Source organism: Tamandua tetradactyla, chromosome 12 (genome assembly GCF_023851605.1).
Source record: "Tamandua tetradactyla isolate mTamTet1 chromosome 12, mTamTet1.pri, whole genome shotgun sequence".
In the NCBI taxonomy this organism is placed as follows: domain Eukaryota; kingdom Metazoa; phylum Chordata; class Mammalia; order Pilosa; family Myrmecophagidae; genus Tamandua; species Tamandua tetradactyla.
The window spans coordinates 58,974,272-58,998,544 of NC_135338.1; the positions used below are offsets into that span (position 1 = coordinate 58,974,272).

Sequence of the window (24,273 nt, forward strand, 5' to 3'; positions counted from 1 at the left end):
GCATTTTTGCATTTTGCCTATTCTATTTGATCCTGTATTTTTATGTTTTCTTGGTAAAAGGAGGGATTTGGCTCTTTGCCTCAGTATGAACTTAGGCTACATGTGTAGCGCTGAGCACAAAACAGATACTCAGTAAATGACTGCCATATACTTAAAACATCGAAAGTCAGAAAATTTGTAACATGATAAACTCCAAAGTCTTTCTCTTAAAAGGCAGACAAATTCCCTTGTTCTAAGGAACATCCATTCTGTTTATCACACTCAAGTTTAAATCCATTTTGTTATATACACACATAGATTTTCCTTACTCTGCATTCCTGTCAGCAGTGGGAAGGGCCTAATTCCCTGTCTCCACGGCCTGGAACTTCTACGGGAGAATAGTCACAGAGACTCCACTGTCTGTTCTCTAAGCAACTTTACCCATGCTCTGTGGCTGCCACAGAGAGAATGACTACACATCTGTGACAATTCCCAGGGCCGAGAGGAATGCTCACCAGCGCTCTTCTCATTCTCCAGTACTCTATAATTCCTTGTTTTCAATGTCTCCAATTCCAATGGAAGAGTGGGCCAATGGAATGTTGAAATTTCCAGTAACCCAAAACCTCCACAGTCTGTCACACTTCAAACCCAGAGCTCTGCATCCAACCGGGAATTCAAAACACTATTTTCACACTTCACTTCTGACCAAAGGAAATGTGGTATGTTGGCTTTAACTTTGAATTTCAATCAATTTAATTCAAAATATATGAAATCAAAGTGTGTTTCCAGAACATCTGAAAGAGTCACCAAGTTTCTTGCTCCGTTTACCCTGTCCGGGCAGAGCTGGTTCTTATTTTGCATGTTTTAAATCCTTGTTTGAAGTTCAACCATGGGGCTCAAATTTGGGCTTGACTTTTATTCCGTGCCACATTTTGCACTTACTTTTCATTTACCATAAAAACCAGAGGGCATGGGAACAAATGGGAACGGTGATAAAAGAGGGTTAGAATTATGCCCCCAACAAAAGAAGCTAAATCAGAATTCTCTATGTGTTTGAAATCAGACTCTAAGCAATGAGATAAATACTTAGTGACAGAACCACCCTTTATTGAGCATCTACTGAACGTATCATACTAAGCTTGAGAATTTAAGGATGAGTAAATTTTAGGTTTTGGGTCTAAGCAAGAGCCAGACAAGTAACCAGTAATTAGGATAAAATGTGCTGCATACTGAATTCTCAGAGGGCAAAATACAGAGGAACATTGGATAGGACTCAGGAAAAGATCAGGCATTTCGGTTTGTTTTTAAATCATGAGCAAGAAGTTGCCTGGTTATGGTAGTGGAGAACATAGTAGGAATCAGGCCAAAGATTATGCCTGTAATCTTTTGGACTAACAATCACAACAGTGTAATTAAGATTTCCTTGAGTGATCCTCATGACCAGGTAGTATTCTACTTGTTTACATTTATTATCTCATTTAATGTTTCTGCCCAGCTTGCAATGTCTGGACTATCATTCTCATCCCCATTTTCTAGGTGAAGAAACTGAGTCTGAGGAAGGATAAATACATTTCCTCAGGTCACACAAGTCATGAATGGCAGAACAAAGATGGACTCAAACTCAGGCCTTCTCTGGCCAGAGTCGATGTCTCTGATGATCACCTGGCACTGTCCAGCAAGGGACACGCCCAGTAGACCATGCTGGGTGAAGTCCTGACATCTGCAGTTTTAACAAGTCCTCAGGCAAGTCTGATGCACAGCCAAGTCTGTCTCACTCTCACAGAGGAGTCTGAGGTCTGCATAACTGGAAGAAAGACCATATAACATGAAATCTGGAAGTGTGGGAAGGGGGAATACCAGTTAGTTCAGAGAGCCAACGTATCAGAACCCCACAAGGGTAGAATGTGAAGATGGGAACCAAGGTTTTTTGTGGGCCAGAGGGGGATTATTTTTTCCCTTAGTGATTGTTCTGAGACCTAAACTCTAGCTCATGGTACAGGGACTCCATTCATGTGCGAGGGTCAGGTTGGTTCCACAGCTGAGGCTGGGTGGACTGTGAGGGAGGGAGAGATGGAAAGCAAGAGGAGAGTGGCCTATGTTCAGGGTGTGGGGCTGGACCCTAAAGATTCTAGAGGTGGAAGCCTCCGGAGTGACAGTTGAGAGGCCTAGGGATTGGATCTATCTACAGAGCAGAGGGATTGAGGTCTTGGTGATGTTGGGATCCACGTTCTAAGTGATCCAGCTGGTAAGAAGGTGACAATTTGAATATTGAGAATGACTGGATGAAAGCAGAGCCTACTTCTAATTAATTCATTCATAATAGAAACCTAGTTCTCATGTAGGTCACATTAACAGCCAAGCAGGTCCATGGCAAAAGAACCGTAGCATGGAACCATGGCATCATTCAGGAAACTGAGATCCAATCTCTTGACTTAAGATAAAATGGCATGAAGAAGGGAAGGGATTTGATGGGTAGGTCAGCACCCAGGGGTCCACTCGTGTAAACTGGCCACCAGGACTATCATGTATGGCTGTGTTGGTACAAAATTCTAGGGGTAAAAATATACATGGTATGCCTGGAGTTGTGCAGTGCAAACCCTGAACAACTGCGCATGGTAATCCTAGTTGTAATTCATGATATCACAATTCTAATCCCCACTTACTGATAGGAATGAGGATTTCAATAATCCCAGAAATAGGCCAGTTTCTACCCTATATTGTGACAGGCTGACCATATAAACTGTGGAAGATTGGTGCCCCACTGGAGAATTGATTCCCTGTGGGGGCAGTCAGGAGCTAAAAAGTATAAGTTTCTTTCTTATTTGTGAAGCTCCTAAATGTGTACAGCTAACATTGTCAATCCCAAAGTAGGGCCAGTTACATAACTTGCAGATCCCAGTGCAGGATGAAACTGTGAGGCCCCTTATTAAAAGACAGGAAACTTGCCTTTAAGGCTATAATATAGTTCTTTTCCTTCTCTGCAGCATACTCTGATTGACTTTCATGGTATTTTTATTTTTATTTTAAATGTCATTCTAAGTAAAGAACAATTAAAATTTAAATTATCAGCATGAATTTTACTGTCCATCTACATATCATGTAGAGCAGTTTTAGATGTAAGTATAAGAACATTCAACACTTGTGCAGAGTCACCAAAATAATGCAGTTTATATTTTGTAGTTCCTACAGGCATATATAATTTGTTCTTACCAGAACAGTGGAAACACCACCCAAAACAAATTCCTCATGTTTTTGTTTCACTCCTTGAAATGTGCACATTCTATCAACACTATCTTTGGCTTGCTGATCAGTGAGGAAGGACTAAGAAGAAAAGAAACAATGGGATACCCTATTTTTCCCTTTCCTTCTCTGTCATCATTTTCAGTGTAAGCACTTTCAGTGTACAGGGATGTAACACTAGGACGAAAGGATGCCATGGGTTCCTTAGATGTTGATGTTTCTTGCAACACCATAGCTGCCCTGCTGTATTTGAAGTAGGTTCTGGTTCAAACAGAAAGCATAGTTTCTTGGTCTTGTCAGTCTCCCTTCACCTTCCTCCTTACGTGCTTACTCTCTACTTGCTTTGGTTCTCACTAAACTCCTACACATCCTGGGACCACTGGAACTCTGTATTCACGAGGGGAACTGAATTAGGAACCCCAGGTGGACCCTACGATCTCACAGAACATACTGTGCACCAACCATCTTTATTTAGCCAGCCTCCACATGGTGGATTTGTAAGTTGTTTCTGGTTCTTTAGGCTTGTGTATAGTCTGTGTCAGTGGGTGTTTTCTGGTCATTCTGGCCCTGACAGATCAAGTCTAACCAATCCATCATCCATACTGTTCTGTCATTAGGAATTGTCTTTCCCGTGCATTCAAAAATTGACCCTTCAACTACTCTTCCAACCCCTTGAGAACAAGGGATCTATCTCTGCCCTCTTAGAGTACCTACCTCTCCCCAGCTAGGGCTGACTTCCTACCAAGTGCGGAGAGGAGACCTCTGACTGAGCTGGAGCAACCCGAGATGAGGGGGGATTTGCCATGGCCACTGCAGCTTCCCATAGCCGCTCCCAGCTGGGCAGAGGGGGTCACGCTGCTGTCGTCTTAGAGACGCTCCCAGACCCTGCACAGCTGCTGAGACTTCGGCCCTGGGAATGAGGCCTTGGTACCCGCAGTGAGCCCCTTCACAGAGGCTCCCCCTCCTGCTCTTTTTCCAAGAAACACGGCTTGGACAGGCATGAAACACAGGTGGATAGCCTGTGGCCACACCTCACACGTGTGCAGGGCAGGGTGGGGCCACTCTTGGGGCAGCTTCTAGACCCAAACTGTAGATGACACATGTCCTGCTTTTGTTAAGGCCCTTGTGTTAAGGGTGGAAAGTAGTCCTACAAGTACATTGCATTTGTGACCACCAGAATGTGACCCTCTAACAAAGTATTGGGAAGTAAAACACTTGTTAATCTGTACAAGGTTGTGGTGTTTTATTTACATCACTTTTTTGAGTGTTAAATTTGCATTCAAATGAGGCCAGTGCCTCAGCACCAGTAAGGCAAGTTCACTCTATTTGCTGATCTCAATAACCCCGGGTATTAAAAGACAGACTGGCGTCCATGTGCCTTCTCGGGATCTTTCTGGACAGGAAGAGCCATCCTTTTACTCACTTTTCAGCCAGCAAGAGCTCAGTACCATGGTCCTGCTGAGCTCATCACAAGGCACGCTGGAAGATGCACTCTTCTACATGCACAAGAGAGAAGATGACATGAGGGATATATAGCAGTAGCTCTATCTTCTTTTGTCATTGTCAAGGGGCTCTTTGAGGATTTAAAATAAAAAGCAAGGGAACATGGAAGCACCTAGTGTTTTCCCAGGTCTAAGGGGTGCTTTTACAAGATGTGTTTGTCCTGGAAGATTATGTTTTTAGGCAATTTTGATTTTTACATTAATTCTCCTTGTCCAACCCATTGATCATTATGAATGAAAGAAAGTGGTGGTGGGGACGGGGAACAATTTCAGACAATGACTGTCTATGAAACCAGACTTATTATTTTGATTAATGCAGCCAGTTAAGCTGAACAAAGAGATTGGACATCACTGGGTAAAATCAGCCACTCCAGAAGCCCCAGAGAGACCAGTTTCTGGATTCAAAGCAAATGAGAATTCCAGGTTAAGAGGGGAGAGTTTAGGTGGGTAAGGGGAAACCATTGCAGACAAAAAGCCTCTCATGGATGGCTATGAGAGTGTAAATGTTATTATACTTTGGGAAAGCATATCTCTAATCTAGAGCTATCTTTAAGTTCCCAAACCTTCCAAACATGTATGTAGAAACCCTCTTGCATGTTGGAAGGGGGATTGCAAGAACAGATCCACCACACCTTTACATAAGGTAGTGAAAAGTTAGGAACCATTTTATTATAGATTTTTTTTATTACAAAGGATTTTAGTAACATAGGGAAATGCTCTTAATGTAATAATAAATGGGAAATTGTGCATATAATATATTTATAGAGTTTGATCTCAGTCATATAACATATAACATTACAGAAACAAGAATAGCACTAATAATAGCACTCATTGAACATAAGTCTTGCATGAATTATTCTCAATTAATTCCATCCCAGATCTGGGAAGTAAAGATATTAGTATTGCCATTTGATGGGTAAGGGAATGGAGGCTTCCCCATTGCCTCCAGTCCCTGAGTTATAGAGCTGGGATTCAGGTTTGCCTTCAAAACCCATGCCCTCAGTGGGCTGTGTATTACCTGAAAATTTATATATATTTAAAAATAAAAATGGGGGCGATGAGTATCAGAATATCAATCTGTGGTAGAAATGGCAATGGTTTTAGGGTTTTCTTTTTTATATTTTCCTTTATTTTCACAACTTTCTACATCAAGCATGCATTACTTTTAAAATCAGGAAAAAGTCCATATAATTATTTCACACTATAATCTTGCAGCTTAAATAAATAAACTTATTAAAAAATTCACCGATTGTAAACAAATCACTCTGCATGAGGGAGAAGATGGACAAATGCACTAAGTGAGTAAAATTATATTTGATTGGGTTGTGATATCAGGTTTCTTTCTATTTGTTATTTATATTCCATATTTTATTTGTCGAATATCACTTTTAACACAGGGGAAAAAAAGAAGGAGAAATAACCATGTTCACAGGGCTATTTTAGTCTTAAAATGAAATGCTCTACTGATGGGGCCACCCAACCTGAAGTGTCCATCCCAGTGGTCTGGAGCCAGGAGGCTGATCTGGCCCAGCTCTACAGCTAAGCACCCTAGGAAGCATCACCTTCCCTGTCCGGGATTTAGCCAAGTCTGGAGAGGCTGAAACATTTGAAGTGGTGTTCTCAGGGGAGCTGGGACCTCCACCCAGATTGCCTGGGGTACCATGCATCAAATTCTTCCCTGTGAAGCCCTGCTGGGGGAGATGACAAGGCCCAGGAACTTGAACATCATGTCTCCCAGCCCTTACCTCCTCTCCCGTCCAGATGCTCATGGTACAACCCAGGGACAGCTACTTTCTGCAAACCTAACATGAAATAAGGGGTGGTCAGAGCCACCATGGTCAAGAAGTCAGAGGCAAGGGCTACCATTCAAAGAAGAAGCTCAGCCCTCCTTGGCCAGGTGGTTTTGGTCAAGTATTTAACCTACCTGTGTCTGCGTCACTTCATCTCTAAAGCAGAGGCTGTGGGATGGGACATTTCTAGAGGGTCTTGTGCTGGCTTTCCCATACGTGTGAGTTCTCCTTCTCCCCTTCCTCCTGTACAGAGTTCTCAGTTCATGGGCTCCAGTTAAATGCCACTTGAGACAGTATTTTTCCTGTTATCCCCAAAGTTTCTCTTTAAGCTCAAGTGGAACTAAAGTGAAATATAGCTGGTCAAATCTCCTGAATCCTTATTCTCATCCCTATGAAACAAAGCTGAATTTGAGGATTATCCAGGCTGAGGTAAAATGCTGTCATACCTAAGAATGCCTGATGGTGTGGTATGGTAAGAAAGAGGCCTGGAAGAGGAGTGAGAGATGAGGTTTCCGAGTCTTGACGTTTTCTAAGAAGTTGGTAGCACCTCTGGACCTCAGTTTCCATATGTGTAAAATATGTGTGTGTTTGCATATGTGTGGGTGGAGCAGGTGAATCCCTGCTTGACCAACCCCTGAGGGTGGCAGGAAGGAGAACACAAAACCATGCACATAAATGTGATTTGCAGACTGTAGAGCCTCAGTTCTACTCTCCTGCCTACCTTTGTGCTCCTTTGTGTGTGTGTTATATATAATTTTGAAAGGTCCAAAATGCCTATTTTTCTTATCTTGATCGTCTTGGAATTTAACTAAAAAAACTTAGTGGCTACTCCAGCATTTCTGCACCCTTTCTCTCCAAGCCTCCATTTCCACATTCATAAAAGGAGGAACAGATACTGTTCCCTTCACGGAAGTTCCTGGGAGAATTTTGAGAGTGTCTGGTAAATCTCAAAGTGCCCTCCAATGTGCAGGGGTTGGCGAATGTGGGCTCCTAAGCCTAACATAAACCCAGGGTCAATAGCTAGGGACTAAGTAAGTGCCCATGGTGTTCCTGCCTGGTGCGTGTGAGCTGAGTGTATCTAAGGTCAGGGCCCTTTCAAGATGCAATTGTTTTAACAATGCCATCAAACTGGAACGCAAACTGTCTGGCCCATCTCATTTGTCTCTCTCCCGGTAGTTAAACTGGTCATTTTTATTTCTAACACTTTTCAACTTCTTCCTTAGTTTTGTTCTAACACAGCAAATAAGTTCTTATATTTCATATACCTCAGAAGAGCTTGGCCATTACAAATGGATATTTTTATTTACCCTGAAGTTATTCCTGTTCTTTTTTTTTTAATTCAGAGTTACTGACTCACAACCAGCCAGCAAATGAGGTCCCTTTATGGGGGTGACATCAGTCTAACTCACTCAGTTTCAGGATGCTGAGGTCTGCATATTTCACAAAAAAACTCACTTTGCTTTTATCTCTGTATCTCATTCCCAAGTGAATTCCAGAATCTCATTTTTGTCAAAAATGTTTGAAAAATTAATTATTTCCAAACTGGGAATTGACTGGAAGATATGAAAAGCATATATATATATATATATATCCACTATGTGTGATAATATAGCTTTATATGTCATATATATGATATATATGAACATATTTTATTATTCAGCATTTATTTATGGAACTTTGACTCTGTATCAGATAATGGATGTACTAGTGGAGGAAACAGCCACCAACTTTTTTTTCTTTTAGTTCTGTTTTTGTATACTGATCCTATCAATTAATTTCTGTGTGATGTTGGGTAATTTACCATACTTTGTTGATTCTAAGGCATGTCTTTAAAAAAATTCTAGCATCTGAAGTTGCATCCTACAAATTGATGACATCTTACACTTAGAATTGTCAGCATATCTTTCTCTTTTCGTGGTATATAATGATGCATCTCACAGTGGATTGCATCTTAAATTCGATGCAATTCAAGAGTTGTACTTTCTGAATTTCAATTTCAACATCTGTAAATTTGGAAAAACTACCAGCATGGCATTGTTGTGAAGATTAAAATAATGACTGAATTTAGTAGATTCCCCAATTTGGGGTACTCAACGAAAGGCACACAGTTATTATTGTGATACTAATTTATTAATAATGGCTATAATTTAAAGAGCAGGTATTCTGTTGGCAATACTTATTCCCATTCCATGGATGACAATATTTAGACTTAGAAGGGTTGGGTTATTTTTCCAAGGCCAAAACTAAATTCAAATACAGCATCTGCCTGGAGTATAGCATCTGTCAGAAATACAGCATGTGTCTGAAATACAGCATCTGTCAGAAATACAGCATCTGTCTGATGCCAGAGTTTGCACTCAGCCCCACTAATGTGACATTGTTAGATATAAAAACATTTTGTATTTCATATGTTATCCATGCACAAATTATAATCCATTGTTCATAAGCCACAAATCTGTGCTGTGTCTCTATAGCACCGAAAAAATGAGACAGAAACTCCAAAACCCAGAGAATGCCTTCATTGCGTGCTACTCACTCTGCATGAGCTTTAGAATGAGGATATTTATCTCCAGGTACCTCCAAATGCTGTGGGTTATTTAATCACCTCAGATCCCTCCCAGTAATCACTTTGTATTGCATTATGCAAGTCAGCAAATTCTGCTCACTTTAATATACATGAGGAAGAAGGAGGGATATTTCTCACTGAAGGTTTTATGGAAAATTCTGCATTTATTGATTTTTTCTCTTAAATCTTATTCTTTAAATATATCCCCATACACACACACACACACACACACACATATAAATATATATGATGAAAATGATTGCTGTGGCCATGTTTGTTCAACCTAACAAAAATATAGCATATTGACAACATTATCTGTCATTCCCACATTTCACCTGGAGTAGAAAACTGTTTGATCTCAAAAGCCTGCAGACTACATCAGTTCAAGGGATATCTTTTATTCATGCACATTAAAATAAAAACAACCATATGCAAGGGTTTCTGCAACTTGGGAAAGGAAAAGAATATGAAACTTGTTTTCGCTTGCAGAGCTTTGTGCATTGGTTACACCAGCAGCAGCCATGTCATGAGCTTCTCTGCATTTCTCTTGATCACCTATATTTTCAATAATCGGCATAGACTCAAAGCCTTGTTGACCTAGTTACTCCTTAGAGGCTATCACTTTGCAATGGAGAAAACTGAGTGTCCAGGAGTTTAGGGGTAGGACAAGGCCACACGTTACATGCAGGGCAAGATTAGAACAGAATGTGTCTGTTTTGCAATTCTCGGCTTGAATCCAGGTTCTGAAAAATCATATGGTGCTGACTTGGGGAAAGCATTTCATTTCTTTAGGCTTCTGCTTTCCCTTTTGGAAAATGGGGATAACAGCACAGAAACCCACAGGGTTGTTGCAAGAACTAAAGGAAATAACCTGCATGGTGATGGGCACAGTTCCATACGTGGTTTATTTCCTTTCAGTTTCTCTGCTTTTCTTTTCCCTTGCTTCAGAAACAGTGGCATGAAGTGACACATTTGTGATCGATTTCGATTACTGTGTAAAGTATAAAAATATCTGAGTCGTCTCTTTCTGTTCTCTTCCATTCTAAAAGAATGATCTCTTGCTGTTGAATGATATTTTATCTTGAGCAATCTTGAGAACTAAAGACAGCACTGGCCTCTCTTTGTGAATGGGTGTAATTGTCAAATCTGGGTAACTCGGCATATGGGGTCTTCTCAGAAGGCAGATGCTCCAATTGCAAACCTGTGATTTCTGGATTTGGAAAAAACCTCCAAGTAGATGATTCTGCTGCAGAGTTCTTGGCTCTTTGTGGTCAGTAAGGCAGATCTAGCACTGCCAAGTTGGAAAAATTTTCCATTATTTTCCTTTTGGCTTTTTCTGCTCAGTGAAGAAAGTGCACTGCTGACGATTGTTCTGAGACGAGAACAATGTTTTATCAGCCTGCCCTGTGCTCCCTGATTGTCCATGGCCCACACACAGTGTCAGCAAATGCCTGAAGCATATTTAGCCTTCACCCACCAAATCTTTCCAGCCATATCAGTCATTCCCAATTGAATTTTAATGCCATTTAAAATCCCTTTGGGGTCTTGGTTTTCTAGTCTGATTAGTCAAAAATATGTAAAATGTTGCCATTTTTAAGCCCAGTAGATTTTCTCATTAGTCGTTATTGAAAACCTGTGCTGTGGGGAATAAGCTGGTCCATTTATATATGATAGGGAATCTTGAGTAAGTCACATAACTACTAAGTATCAGAGATGGAACCAGAAGCTGTTGTAATGTCAAAGCTGATGATTTCTTTCACACTACCCTTTGTGTATACTAAATTTTTCCATATTAGAAGGAAGATGACTCAGTTTTTTAAAAAGAGAAGTCAATGAAAAAGCTGAAAAATAGGGTTGTGGTGATGAACATGACATCGAGGAGAGAACTCAGACCCTAGCGGAAATACACTGAGCGGTTATGATGGTGGTTACCTATTGGCTTTCAGCCTATAGTAAGCCCTTCTCCACTCTGTTCATTGACTCTGGGGCTGGAGTCCTGACCTACATCTCCCCGGGCACTGCATCCCCAGCTTCCTGTTGAGTTGTGCCAATGGAAAGCAAAGGAAAGAGATAGGAACATGGGAGGAGTGAGAACCTACTTGACCTTATGTGCATGCGTGTATGTGTGTATTCCTCGTTCCTCGCCAGAGTTGTTTAGACAACAGCAGTTGGCACAGTCTCTACCTTCTTTGCCTCTTCTAGAACTAGTCTTTTCGTAATTTAAGAAGATGCAGTGGCCAGCCACTTCCCCCTTTTCAGGGGTCTAAGTACCATCTTGGGGCATTTCTTTGAATATTCTTGGCTCTGGTTTTCATCCCTACCACTTCCTTTCTGTTGTCCAAATCTCTGATGATAACTACTTGCTGTGGACATCATCTGATTATTATTTCTGGACTATATCAGTTTCTTGTTTGCTCTTTCAGTTTTCCAATTCCTCATATTAAATACCTTATATTTGAAACAACGAATGCAGTTTCTGTTTTCTTTGCAGGGCTGTGAATGAAAGGATGCCTGAATAAATACATAAAGTGAAACAGGATCAGGAACTTGCCACCAAATGGGAGGAATGAACCTAAGCCCTAATGCAATACAGAAGAGCACGATTGCTAAATAGAGGGCAAGTGAGCTGTAGTAGGGACACAATTTATTGAGATTGAAAATAATCATGTGGAGGGTTTGATTTTATTATTGAAAGATATTAGAATATTTATTATTGAAAGATAATGGGAAAAGGGGAACCAATATAAGTTCTTATAGAGTCTTAAAAACAACTAAAATTGGGTAGCAAATTTTAAAGTTTCCTTAAATCAATTTTTGGAATGCATTAGGTTTTATATCAATCCCTAACTAAACACCTTCCAAGTAAAAGCTAGCATCTATTGGGCACTTACCATGCACAAGTACCATGTTTGGCTGTAACATGGACTAATTAATTTTACACTGATTCAACCTTCTTCTGATTTAAAGAGGACAAAACAGGATTAGACCCTGGAGCAGCTTGCCCCGAGGATGTTCAGGGATTCTAAGCCAGGAAGTCTGCCTCACAAGACAGGACTCAAGCTACTTGCAAGGCAAGAGTGGAATTGTCAGAGGATCTCTGCACAAAGTTCACACTTTTCTCTTGTGTGTCATTAGGTAAGTCTTTTTCATCTCCATGAGACTCATTTTTCTTCTTAGAATAACATCAATGGAAATGGGCTGTAGGGAGGTTCAAAGTCCAAATGGAGGCCCACCATAGACCTGCCAGGAGTTATTCATTAGCAGATATAGTTCTATAGCACCTAGTTGGGCTGAGAGTCATGAAATGTTATAGCCATTCCTTCAACCTGTGAGTCCCCATCCTGAGCAGAGACTAGGCACAGGTTGTGTGGGGTGACTGGATTCCCTTCTCTGAGTCCCTGAGATGCTGTGCAGTCTACGTGGATGATGGCAGGGCTCAGACCCACTTTGCTTCTTTAGAGAGATGGTAAGGATTTGTTGAATTCAACCCTTCCCCATGTCACTTTGGTCTATATAGGCCAGACACTTCCATCCCTGACCAAGGCTCAAGCTGAATGAGGACCATCATCCTGGTTCTAAAAAGATATTCAGATATTCACAGGTAACCAAGAATATGTCACTCACTAAGACAACATCAAGGAGCTCTGTAGTGAGGAGATAGGCTTCTTTAGTTTTCTATAACTCAGTATATTAATTTCCTATTGCTGCTTTAACAGAGTGCCATAAATTCATTGGCTTACAACAATGTGGATTTATTCTCTTTTAGTTTGGAAGTTAGAAGTCTGAAATAAAACTTTTAAGGCTAAAAATGAGTTATAAGAGCCAGTTCCTTCTTTAGACTTGAGGGAAGAATATGTTCCTTGCCTCTACCAGCTTCTGGAGGCCACCAGCCTCGATTGGGGTCACACATTGCCTTCTACTAATTTTGACTTTCTTGCCTCCCTTTTATAAAGAGCCTTGTGATTACATTGGACCTACCTGGAAAATTGAGGATACTCTTGCCATCTCAACATCCTTAATTTGATCACATTTGCCAAGTTCTTTTCCACATAAAGTAATAAATACACAGGTTCCAGGATTAGGACATGGACACTTGTCAGAAGGGGGATATTTTTCACTTACCACACTGAAGTTTATTATCATCTGGAGCTTTTTCCTTCCCAGAGATAAACTCAAAACCTTACCTATTCAGGGTAATCCCAGTGGCTTCCCCTTACCTCTCCTTTCTGGGTTGTGTCTCAGTTCCATAGGTGAGGGCTCTGTGGCGTGGGAGGGCAGCATCTGCCCTGCAGTCCTTACTTGCTTGCTGTGCCATCATTAATATGTCTGTGTCCCACCTGGTTCACTCTTCTGGAGCTGCCAAGAGGCTTCTCCAGACTCACCAGCTCACTGAGTCACAGCCATGCCCCTCCCAACCACCCAGGCCAGGCAGTCGGTGTCTCCTGTACCCTGACAGGGAGTGAGGTGTCTCTCATGCTGATGATGAGATGTACACACACGTGTGTATGTGTGCGTGTGTATGTATGTGTGTCATATGTAGGGAGGCACATCAGCTAATCCTGGAAAAAATTACCCTGCAGAATGAGTGTCTCCTTATTGATTTTCTATTATGGGCCAAGCATTGTGCTAAGTGTTTCACACATGCAGTTTTTTTGCATCTAACCTTCATACCTGCTTCAAAATATTATATTATTAACCTCATTTTAGAGATGAGAGATGTGCCCAGAGTCTTATGTCTAGTGAGGCAGAATTGAAATTCAAAGCCAGGTCTGGTTGGCCACCAAACATTTCTGCTCTTTGCAATCCCCTTTTTCATCATGTGCAGTAGCAATGAGAATGGTGCTGAATTTTCTGAGCTCTGTGTAGAAGCATCCCAATGGTAGACTTAGCTTCTGCTCTTGCAACATCATTCATAAATCAGGTATAGTAAGAGGCCAGGAAGGGACCATGCATGTTTGAGCATGTGCTTTACACTTGAGCTTCTAGCATATGCCCTCACTCTGGCAGCCCTTTCTCGTAGGTTGGATGCTATTAATTTTCAGAACAAATCCATGTACCAGTCAGTATCATTTCCATTTCATGGATGTGGAAGCTGAGACTCAATCAAACACCCAGTGTCCTCATTTAACAAGTGAATGGGAGGGATCCACTCCCATCCATCCAAATTCAGGATAGAAGTAGCTGTGATGGATTTCTTCCTGCTAGAGATGTGAGCTTCAGAAGGTTCTGGGGCAGGCCAAGGACATCTCAGAGTGCAGTGGGCAGCTTTGATTAACTTTTCAGTGTAGGCTGAGGACCACTGCACTGCCAGAGTCATCAGCATTGATGGTGTTTCTTTGTGGCAAAGTTGTCATTTTTTCTCACTAACCCCAGCAGTCCATCCCTGCTCACAGATTCCTGTTACCACTTTTTAGAACACACATACATGCACACACACAATCTATTCTTAAACAAAAGAATGATTTTGATGCATCTTCTAACTAACCGAAAGTAACATCTTGACAATTCTAATCAACTAATTATACACTCATGGTCATCTTGAAAAGTGCCCATTTTGGGTCTTTATGTCTTGACAACTGTAAGAGTCCTCAGCTGGAAAATTGGGATACAGACAGAGAATTTCAATTACTCTGACCTTGGGAAGTTGAGTACTGAGATTTCCTTCTTACTGGAGACCAAGGGAAGCAGAGGAGGATCAGAGTGGCTGTCTCTGGAGCCAGACTGGGTCTCTACCCTGTTTCTGCCTGAGAACAATCAGGAGAAGCCCAGAGATCTGCAGCAGGAGTTGGGGAATAAAGCCACTGCCACAAATGCAAGCACCTTGGAAACCTAATACTAGTTAGATTTTTGGTTTTCTCTCATTTGGTTCCCTTCCCATCCATTCCCTTCCTTTCCCTTCCCTTCCCTTCCCTTCCCTTCCCTTCCCTTCCCTTCCCTTCCCTTCCCTTCCCCTCCTTTCCCTTCCCTTTTCTTTCTTTTTCTTCCCTTCCCCTCCTTTCTCTTTCCTTTTATATTCTTCCCCCTCCCCTCCCTCATTTTTACTAAACAGTTCTTTGTTGAAATTTAAAGGGGGAGTTGGTTTGCTGACAACTGCTAAGGACTGAATTAGTACTTGATGATTTACAGTTATTATTTTGGCAGATCCTTAGATTGACTCAAGAGATATCATCCCCAGTACACAAACGCAAAACCTGAATCTCAGAGAAATGAAATCACTTACCCAAGGTCACCCAATGAGTAAACCCCAGTTCCCTGAAGTGAAGCCATCTCTGTCTGATTTCAGAGCTCTTCTGTGAGTGGGTCTACCTCGTGCTTTCCCTGACTGCTCCCAGCCAAGGCTGGGGCAGCCAGAACCTCTGCTGAGCATTGAAACTGGACCATGCCTTCATCATGATGTAACTGTGACTACAAAGAGTCTGCAAGTCTTGGGGAATGCTCAGGGGCAGCCTAGGCTTCTTCTTAGAGTCAGTTCCCAATGCCCACACTATCAGGTGGTTGAGCTTGGGTCTGGGGTCCCACCAAAGTCCCTCTTCATCTGGAGCCCCAGCTGTCTTGTGTTGGAGGGCTCCCGGAAGGTGGGAGCAGACACTCCAGCCCCGAGGGTTCTCCTGCTTTCCGGGGAGCAGAAAGCCTCAGGGTGAATCGGAGGTTCTCACAGGTTGAAAGTCTCAGGTGTGCTCAGGATGCCACTAAGGTGTCTGCCACCAGTGTCAGTACAGGGATTCTTCCAGGTACTGAAAGTCTTCCTGAAATCCCTGGGGTCCCACAGAAAGGAGTCAGACAGGTCTCGGATGTCCTTGAACAGCAGGTCTCTAAGATTAAATTGCTGGATCTGTAAACTAGGGCTAGTAGTCATTACTACAAGAAGTTGTTTCAAAAATTAAAAGATGATACTTCTTTTTGTTACTTCCTTCACCAGTGATTTTTGTGTCAGGCAGGATGCTTGCTTAGGGTTGCCACAGAATGCCCAGTTAAATTTGACTTCAGGTAACAACAAATTTTAGTGTTAAGTATGTCCTAAAAAATTATCTGTCGTTTATCTGATATTCAAATTCTATATGCAAATTTGCTAAATACGGTGGCCTTTGCCAGGTGCCAGGGAGGTGAGAGTGGAGCAGGTAAGAGGTATGGGTCTCGCCCTCTTTCTTACTTAATTCCAGAATAAACAGAGAGCTCTCTTGGTTGCTGCCTTTCTCATGAGCCCCAGTTGCAAATATTCCTCTCCCACAACATTTTGGCTTGGCTTGGCTGGCCTTGTCCTTGGGGCACAGGCTTGTGCCTCCTTTAGACCGAGGCCAGCTGCTACCACTGCTATCTCACCCTGTGCTTAGGTCTACCCCACCCATCTGTGATGGTGACTCTGAAGGCCAGACCATCCTGGCTCCTCATATATCTCATGGCCAGTATCACTGCACTGCAACAAGAGCAGGCAGAGGCCATTTCACACCTGCTCAGGGTGATAGAAGGAGGCTGTGTGGGCCTCTGAGTGTGTTGGGGGAGGCAGGCTGAGTGTTGGTCCCCCAAAGATGTTCATGTTCTAATCCCGTAACCTGAGACTGTGTCACCTTACATTGGAAAAGGAACTGTGCAGATGTGATTAAACTAAGGATCTTGAGATGGGAGAAGATCCTGTACTATTTGAGTGTGGCCTAAATATAAGGAGAAGCAATGTTATAAGAGGGAAGCAAGAAGATCAAAGAAGGAAGGATACATGAGGACAGATGTAGAAGTTGGAGTGATGCACTTTGAAGTTGGGATAAGCCTCCATGAACCAAGGAAGGCAAGCAGCCCCTAGAAGCTGGAAAAGGCAAGGAATGGACTCTTCCATGGAGCTTCCAGAAGGGCACCAGTTTGCTGATGCCTTGATTCAGGCTTCTGACCTCCATGACTGTATGAGAATAAATATGTGCTGCCTTAAGCCACTAAGTGTGGGGTAATTCGTTACATCAGCCACAGGACGAAACTGATACTAGACTTCTGGAAGAAGGATGAAGGGTGGCTGAGGCCCTGCTGCCCTGGGATGTGTTCTCCATCACCATCAGTCTCTGCTCACGTTGGAGGTCCAGGGTGTCAGGGAAGCAAGGGGCCTCCCTCAGGGGCTGAGCCAGCCTCAGGTAGTCCAAGTGGGGACACAACAGAGAGGCAGACCAGCCACAGGCTCAATGACAGCTGCCAGCTGGCTGCCTGCCTCGTATCAGGTCCTTTAAGCACCAGGTCTCTAATCTAATCCTCTTAACAATGCAAGGCATTCTCTTCCCTAGTTAGAGTTCTAGAAGTTGCCTCACCTCATATGGCCTCTCAGATCCATCTGCCTCCTTATCTGTGTCCTCTTCGACTCTATCAGAGCAGGAGATTGACATGAAAAAATCCAACTCAGTGCCCAATGCACCAGCTGAAAACTGTAACTCAGCAAGCTGCTAGACTTCCCCAAGTCTCAGTGCCCCCATCTGTTAAAATGGACATAAGAATTCCTGCTCTGAATGGTATTTGAAGGACTTGAGAGCTTTTAGAACTGTGAAGGTGATAATTGGGTGGGACTATTCCTGATGCTGTTCTAACCCACGATGGTAGCTCCTGTTGTCCCTCTCTGAGTGGCTGGTTACTGAACATTCTTTCCTGAAAAGCTCAGAGAGGTACAGCAAGAAGTCTGAGACCACACAGCAAGCCATAGTCCCAGGGCGAGGCTCGTCCTAGACCTGGGCCCTTGACACTCTTTGCATTCCTGAGGATACCCTTTCTTCTGAGTTGTCACCTCCTTGCCCAGTCAGTCCAAGTCCTAAAGAGCTTCACTCCACAAATGGCTGCCATGTCTGCACTGTGAGCTGCAGCCCATGACCCCAGATCTCACTCCAGGCTCCTGTGATAGCTCCCTCATTTTTCTATAACACAGGACCCCACTCAGAATGGGAGCCACGGGGTCATGGCCTTTGAGAAAAAAACACTTTTTGATGTGGTGTTGACCTGGGCCCATCAGCCAGGGGACTCATTCAGCCACCAGACTCAGCTTTTCCTTGCAGAATAAAGGGGTCATTGTCCCCAGCTGCCGAACCCAGCTTTTGACGAATGCTAAACTACAGCTAATAATCACAACCAGGCTTGAGGGGCAGAGATGGAATGACATGGTCCTTCTGACTCAAAAGAAACATTTTAATTTCACATTTGCCAACTTAAAGAGAAAACCTCAGACTCCTTTTCTCCCAACACCTCTGTCCCCAAGGACCACCCCCACCCACCTCTACTTTTAATCTAATTTATTTTTTATTTTTAACATCTGGAAACCCTAACCCATAGCTGTTGTACTGAGTGTCATTTGGCCTCGGGCTTAAACCACTGTGGAGTTCGGCATGACACCGGAGAGATTCTGGTCTCCTGGGGAGGGCGGGTGCTTTCTGCAGCCTCCGTAACTGGCAACTGTTGGGTTTGTGAAGGGACACCCAAACCGTGCTTGGCTTGGCCCTGGCCAGAGTGAATCATCTCTTTGCTTCTGGGAGCCCAATGGCTAACATACGACTGTAGAGAGAAAATGGGACATGGGGCTGGGGAGAGTAAGAAGAATGCAAAGCTAAAGCTTTTTCAGTTCCTTTTATGCCTCCTTGTCCTCTCTGCCTTCTATCCTGCCCTCTCCTTCTCATCTCTCTTATCACAGCCTAGATATCACCTAGCGTGTCAGATCATAGCAATGAATGCAGCCCTGATTTGGTGAAGCCTCCTGGCGTCCATGCCCTGTGATGCCTTGTCACATTGACTCTGGCTGGGCCGTGTGTCTGATCTTGGTGAATGAAATGATAGTGTATATGATATAAGCAAAGACCTACTGTAAGACCTAAAACATGCCTATGTATTGACACTTGCCTCCTTGGAGCTCTGTGACCAGCATGTGAACAAATTTGCACCTACTTCCTGGGGAGAAAAGATCAAATGCAAAGAGAGGACTCAATCACCCCAACCAATGCCAACCAGTGCAGCCAATGCACCAGCTGACCCATGAGTATGCAATTGCAGCCTAGACCAAAACTCCTCAACTAAGACAGTCAAAACTACCAACTAAAAGGACTGTGAACTAAGTTGTTAGAGGCCAGCGAGTTCTGGGTTGGTTTATTACATAGCAAAACCAACTGATGCATGTAGTACAGAATGCTTAGAATGACTTTTCAGGCTGGATCATTTGTCCCTCCTTTATACTGTACCATGCTTGTTATAATCCCTTGTTTATTCATTTGTCTCTTCCATTAGACAGCAAGTCCTATCAGGCCCCATGGTCTCCCGTAGGCTGTGGCACATGTTAAATGTTCATAAGTACTTGTCAAGTCAAGTCAGAGATTTGATTTTGAACTCCAACTTTTCGTTATTGGCTTTGTAAATTTGATCTAGGCTTCTTACCCATTCTGGGCCTCAGTTACCCAATTTGCAAAACAGGGCTAGAAATAGCCATCATGTTATTAGGAGAGCTAAATGAGGTAATGTATATGTAGCTTGCCGAGGATGGTGTCAGACCAAATACTCAACAATGTAATGAAGATGCCTTGGAAAGACAGCATGCATGTGTCTGCATACTTGATGATGTAATACAATTCTCTCAATGGATAACTTCTGCCAAATTCGGTTGGCAACAATCATGCATTCAAAGCGGAAAGTTTGACGCTGAGATTGATCCCTGAATGCCTTGGCACTTCAGCTTTTCTTTTGACTTTGGGGATGTTTGAAACCTTGGAAGCTGGCACGGATTGAGTTATGTGTCTCAAAAATAATTGTTCAAGTCCTAGCTCCATGAATGTGACCCTGTTTAGAAACAGGATCATTGAGGATGTTATTAGTTAAGATGAGGGCAAACTAGAATAGGGTGTGCCCTAAACCAATATAACTGGGGTACTTAGAAGAAAAGGAAATCTGGACATAGACAGAGAGAGGTAGGGAAAGAGAGATTGAGAGATTGAGGCTGCCACAAGCCAAAGAAAATCATGGATTGGTGTCCACCTCCAGTACTCTACAAACTTCAGTGGGAGCATGCCCTGCTGACACCTCCTTGATGCTGGACTTCTAGCCTCCTGAACTTGGAGACAATAAAATTCTGCTATTTAAGCCAACTACTTTGTGGTACTTTGTTATAGAAGGTCTGGCAAACTAAGGCAGAAGCCCACGTGCATACAAACCTTATACTCCCACTTTACTTGCAATAGGTATGCTTTCAAGGGGAAATGTATCAAATTAATAAGAGAAAATAATGGAGAAGAAAAAGTGCTTCAAACACATATTTCATTCTTTCATTCATTCCATGCACAAAGACCCTATAGCAAGAGGGATCTTTTATTAAGGGTACTGAAATTTAAAAAAAAAAAGATTGGAGCCAGGTATGAGAGAGAAAGTTCCAGGGGCCAAGGTATGAGAATTGGCCAGGGGATGGTCCACACAGGACCTTGTAGGTCATTTTAAAATTTTGTTTTAAATTTATCTTTAGAGCCATGGGGTATTACTGGAAAATTTTGAAAAGATCTCTCCCCATTTAAATCTGGCTCATGTGGCAGACTCAGTGCTCAAGTCTTCTAAGAAAAAAATGCCATTAAGTTTCTTGTTATCTACTTGTCTCCTGATTTTATGAAGACAGTGTTAGCCATTTGAACCACCTTTGTCATTTGCAAACCACATTTTCATGAATTATCAATTGGAGCCTCAACATGTCTATAAAACACGAAAACAACAATAAAAGCACACCACAATAAAGACATGGGATAACACTTTTCTACTGTGCCTGTGGTATTGCTGTTCTAAGTGCTTTATCAGTATTATCCTACTGAATCCCATCTAATCTTACCTAATCCCCACAGTTAACACTTAGAGTATGTGTGTACACACACACACAAACATGCCAGGAACTGCTCTAAGTGCTAGGTCTGTATTAGCTCATTGAATTTTCAAAACACCCCTAAGGAATTTTATACTCATGTCTCAGATTTGGAAACTGAGGCCCAGAGAGTTTCAGTCTTTTGCCAGGATCACAGTTTGTGAAGATGAGATTTGCACGTGGGTAATCTGACTCAGGAGCCCATGCCATTGCCCATCATGGATATCACCTAGGCAGTAGGTAATGCCATTGCCTGCATTTTTTATATATGGCTATGTGACATGGGGTCACATGGTTAATATGGTGGAGCTGAGGTTTGAACCCAGGGTGTTTGAAGGCAGACCAGTCTCTGTATGACCACTGTATGTACTACCTTCACCATCAACATTTGAAAAATACATTTAGGCAGGAATGCATATAGGGATAAATTCGCATCTATATGTGTATATGTAGTATATCTTAACATCCTTATTTGTTAATATTTTTATCTGGGGCTCATGGAAGAAATCACTAGTGGGAACTATCATCATTGGTTGCCTATAATCAGCCAAGATTGGTGCTAGGATGTGAGCAGAGGATCCACTTTTTCAGGGTTTCCTCAAAATCACAAGTCTGATAAGTCATAGAGTTGACCCCAGAAACCTAACTCCACTACTCCATCATGTTTCTCATGGAAAAAGAGAAAGGAAAAGATTACACATCTAAATATGTGGGCGGCTCCATTGCTGTGCAAATTGGATTGTTCATATTCACAATAAACATTCTCTAATTATCTACACCTCCAAATCCTAGTAGTGCAGAGATGAGGCAGTGATGGGTAATCAGTTTAGCTGCCCAATTTCCTATTGGTGCAGTCTGGTCTAAGGAGGAACAATGCATAGCTGGGAAGCCACAGCCAGCCTCACCTGTTCATGGTAGTGTAGCCTTTTGTGAGTTACCGATTTACCACCTGTGTTTGCAGAACAGCCCATCAGTCTTTTCGTCTAGCCCTCACTCCTCGTGAGCACACTGAATGTTTCCAAGGGTGGAGTGTATGCATAGCGATGCTGATTACCTCCTTTTCCCAAAGTCAGAATGGAGTTTGGTAATTCAGGCCTTCTTTGGAGGGCAGATGACTGGGCTGAGCAGTAAGTATTTCCAAGGGATTTCATAGGTTAATACTATTTTGTCAAAGAGATGTTAATTGAACTATGAAACCAGGCATGGCCCTATGGACTGGAGATACATAGAGGAACTTGGGTTGAATTAGCAAGACAGAGGCCTGGTTAAACCCCTAGATGAAGGGGAGAAAGTCCAACAATGTGTGCTCCCAGCATCACTGGCTAGTGCAGAGAGAAACCTCCAGGAAGGACATGGAAGGCTCCCAGAGGATCTTGCCTGGAGGCATCACCCAGGGCTTGCTAGGCAGAAGTACTGGGGGTTAGGTCTGAGTTTGGCCATCAATCATGCTTCAGGTGGGTTTGGGGGAGACTTTAAAGCCATCTCTTGGTGACCTTGTTCTTAATTCTGCCTTGTTTTTTAGTGCTGGGCTAGAGACTGCCATGGGGCTGCTGTTAGAAAGAGACTCCTTGGGGAAGCAGCAGAGGATGAAAGGGTACTAATTCATCCTTCTTTGCCTCTTAGATTTCTCCTGAAAATCCAGAGGGGGGTAGATATCACTGCCATTCCCATTTCATGGGAGACCTCACAGATGAAGCAGGATTGATCAGGGATCAGAATGGTTTCAGAACATTTGCTCATTTCTCTCCCCTCATAAAGCCCAGTATAGGAATGGCCAATGATTTGAGCTGTAGCAGCAGCTAGACAAAACATCATGCCTAATGTGGTCCTTTGACATCTAAAAAACCCTTTCTTGATTCGATTTAGTAGCCATCCTCTGTAACCTTGGAACACTTGTTGGCCATGCCAGGAGGTCATTTGTTTGGGGACTGGTGACAGCCCCAGGGTTGTCTGGCTCCCAGCTTTCTCACACCAACAAAGTGGCTTTTTCTTGCCTCCCTGGTTTCTGGGTCTCTGTTCTGATGGGACCTGAAGCAGTCTGGCCTACTTTGGAGGTGAACAACCTGGGTAGGAGATGAGAGGAAGTGATAAGGGCAACTGCCTTCTCAGCCCATGGCCACCTCCTCCAAGGAAACAAGGTTCTCACGGTGCCTGCAGGGCGGTGGCAGCTGGGGTGGAGCTCCTGCCCCTCACAGTTAGTCATCAGACTGGGGGAGGCTCCCCTTATTTCAGTTGAGCCCAAGATGATTGTGGCAGATAAAACCTGACACCAGAGAAGGGCTGGTTCTGCCTGGGCTGGGTTCTGAGAGAGCCTTGACTGCTCTCTGGGGACTGCAGAAATTAACTCACTTGGTGCTGGCTGGTCCCCTCTCTCGTCAAGCTTGGCCTGGAGCAATATCCTTCCTGACGGATGGGTCAGCTGCCCTGAGCAGGGACAGAAAGGGGCTTGGACATCATTGACTCTCTCAAGCCCTAACCAAGTGTTGGACTCTAGTCTAAATCCACTGAAGAACAGTAGCTCAGTTAATCCTCACCATTTCCAGCTATAATATGCTTTCTACCCTTGGCTCTATGGGCATTTTGGAACTGACATATTTTTGCTGCAGGGCCGTACTGTGCATCGTGGGATGCACAGCATCTCTGGTCTTCCCAGTAGATGCTATAAGCACTCCCCAGTTGAGACAATCAAAAATAAAACCAGGTGTTTCCAAGTGTCTCTGGATGGGAGCAGGGTGAGGAGCAATTGCCCAAATTACAAACCACTAAGCAAGAAATGGGGACTTCTGAGGTTTTGGGGTCAGATGGTGAAAGAACTTGTCGAAGATCCCACAGCTGAGACAATAGTCAAAACCAGGTCCATCTGACCCCAAAGGCAAGGATATTAAGTGATAGTCATTTTTCATTTTTACAACTACAGAAAATAACTAAGAAATATTAACAGAAAGTGGATCTTTAAAGTCCTTCTTTAGGAATTTTCAAGTTTTTACCTTGTTTGTCATGCTACACATCACTGAGTCAATTGGTACTCCAAGAGCAAAAGAGCTGAAAAATGAGTCTTAGGGCAGGTACCATAGGTAATTAAATATCTTGAATGGGTTTTTAAAATAAATTCCTGAAGAATGTTCTTAGGTAAAAGCTAGGTAGAAACAGAGGCTTATTTTTTCTTTCCTTCCTTCCCTCCTTCCTTCTTTCTTTCCTTCCCTCCTTCCTTCCTCCTTTTCCTTCCCTCCCTCCTTCCTTCCTTTCTTCCATTTTTGCCTATTTATCTCTTTTTAACACTGATATGTTCTGTATTTTGGTTTTTGAGGGTATTATTGCCCATCTAGAAAATACAGAAACAAAGATGTTGTTGATATC

At 42.9% G+C, this 24,273-nt stretch overlaps 1 long non-coding RNA gene across 1 annotated transcript in view; it reads left to right on the plus strand.

Moving 5' to 3' along the window:
* The first annotated feature begins 2,121 nt into the window (after positions 1-2,121).
* Positions 2,122-24,273, plus strand: part of LOC143651534 (uncharacterized) — a 41,669-nt gene continuing 19,517 nt past the window's right edge. Inside the window, exons 1-2 of the long non-coding RNA XR_013160017.1 lie at positions 2,122-2,224; positions 12,045-12,212. This is a non-coding gene — a long non-coding RNA (uncharacterized LOC143651534). The remainder of the gene's footprint in view (positions 2,225-12,044; positions 12,213-24,273) is intronic.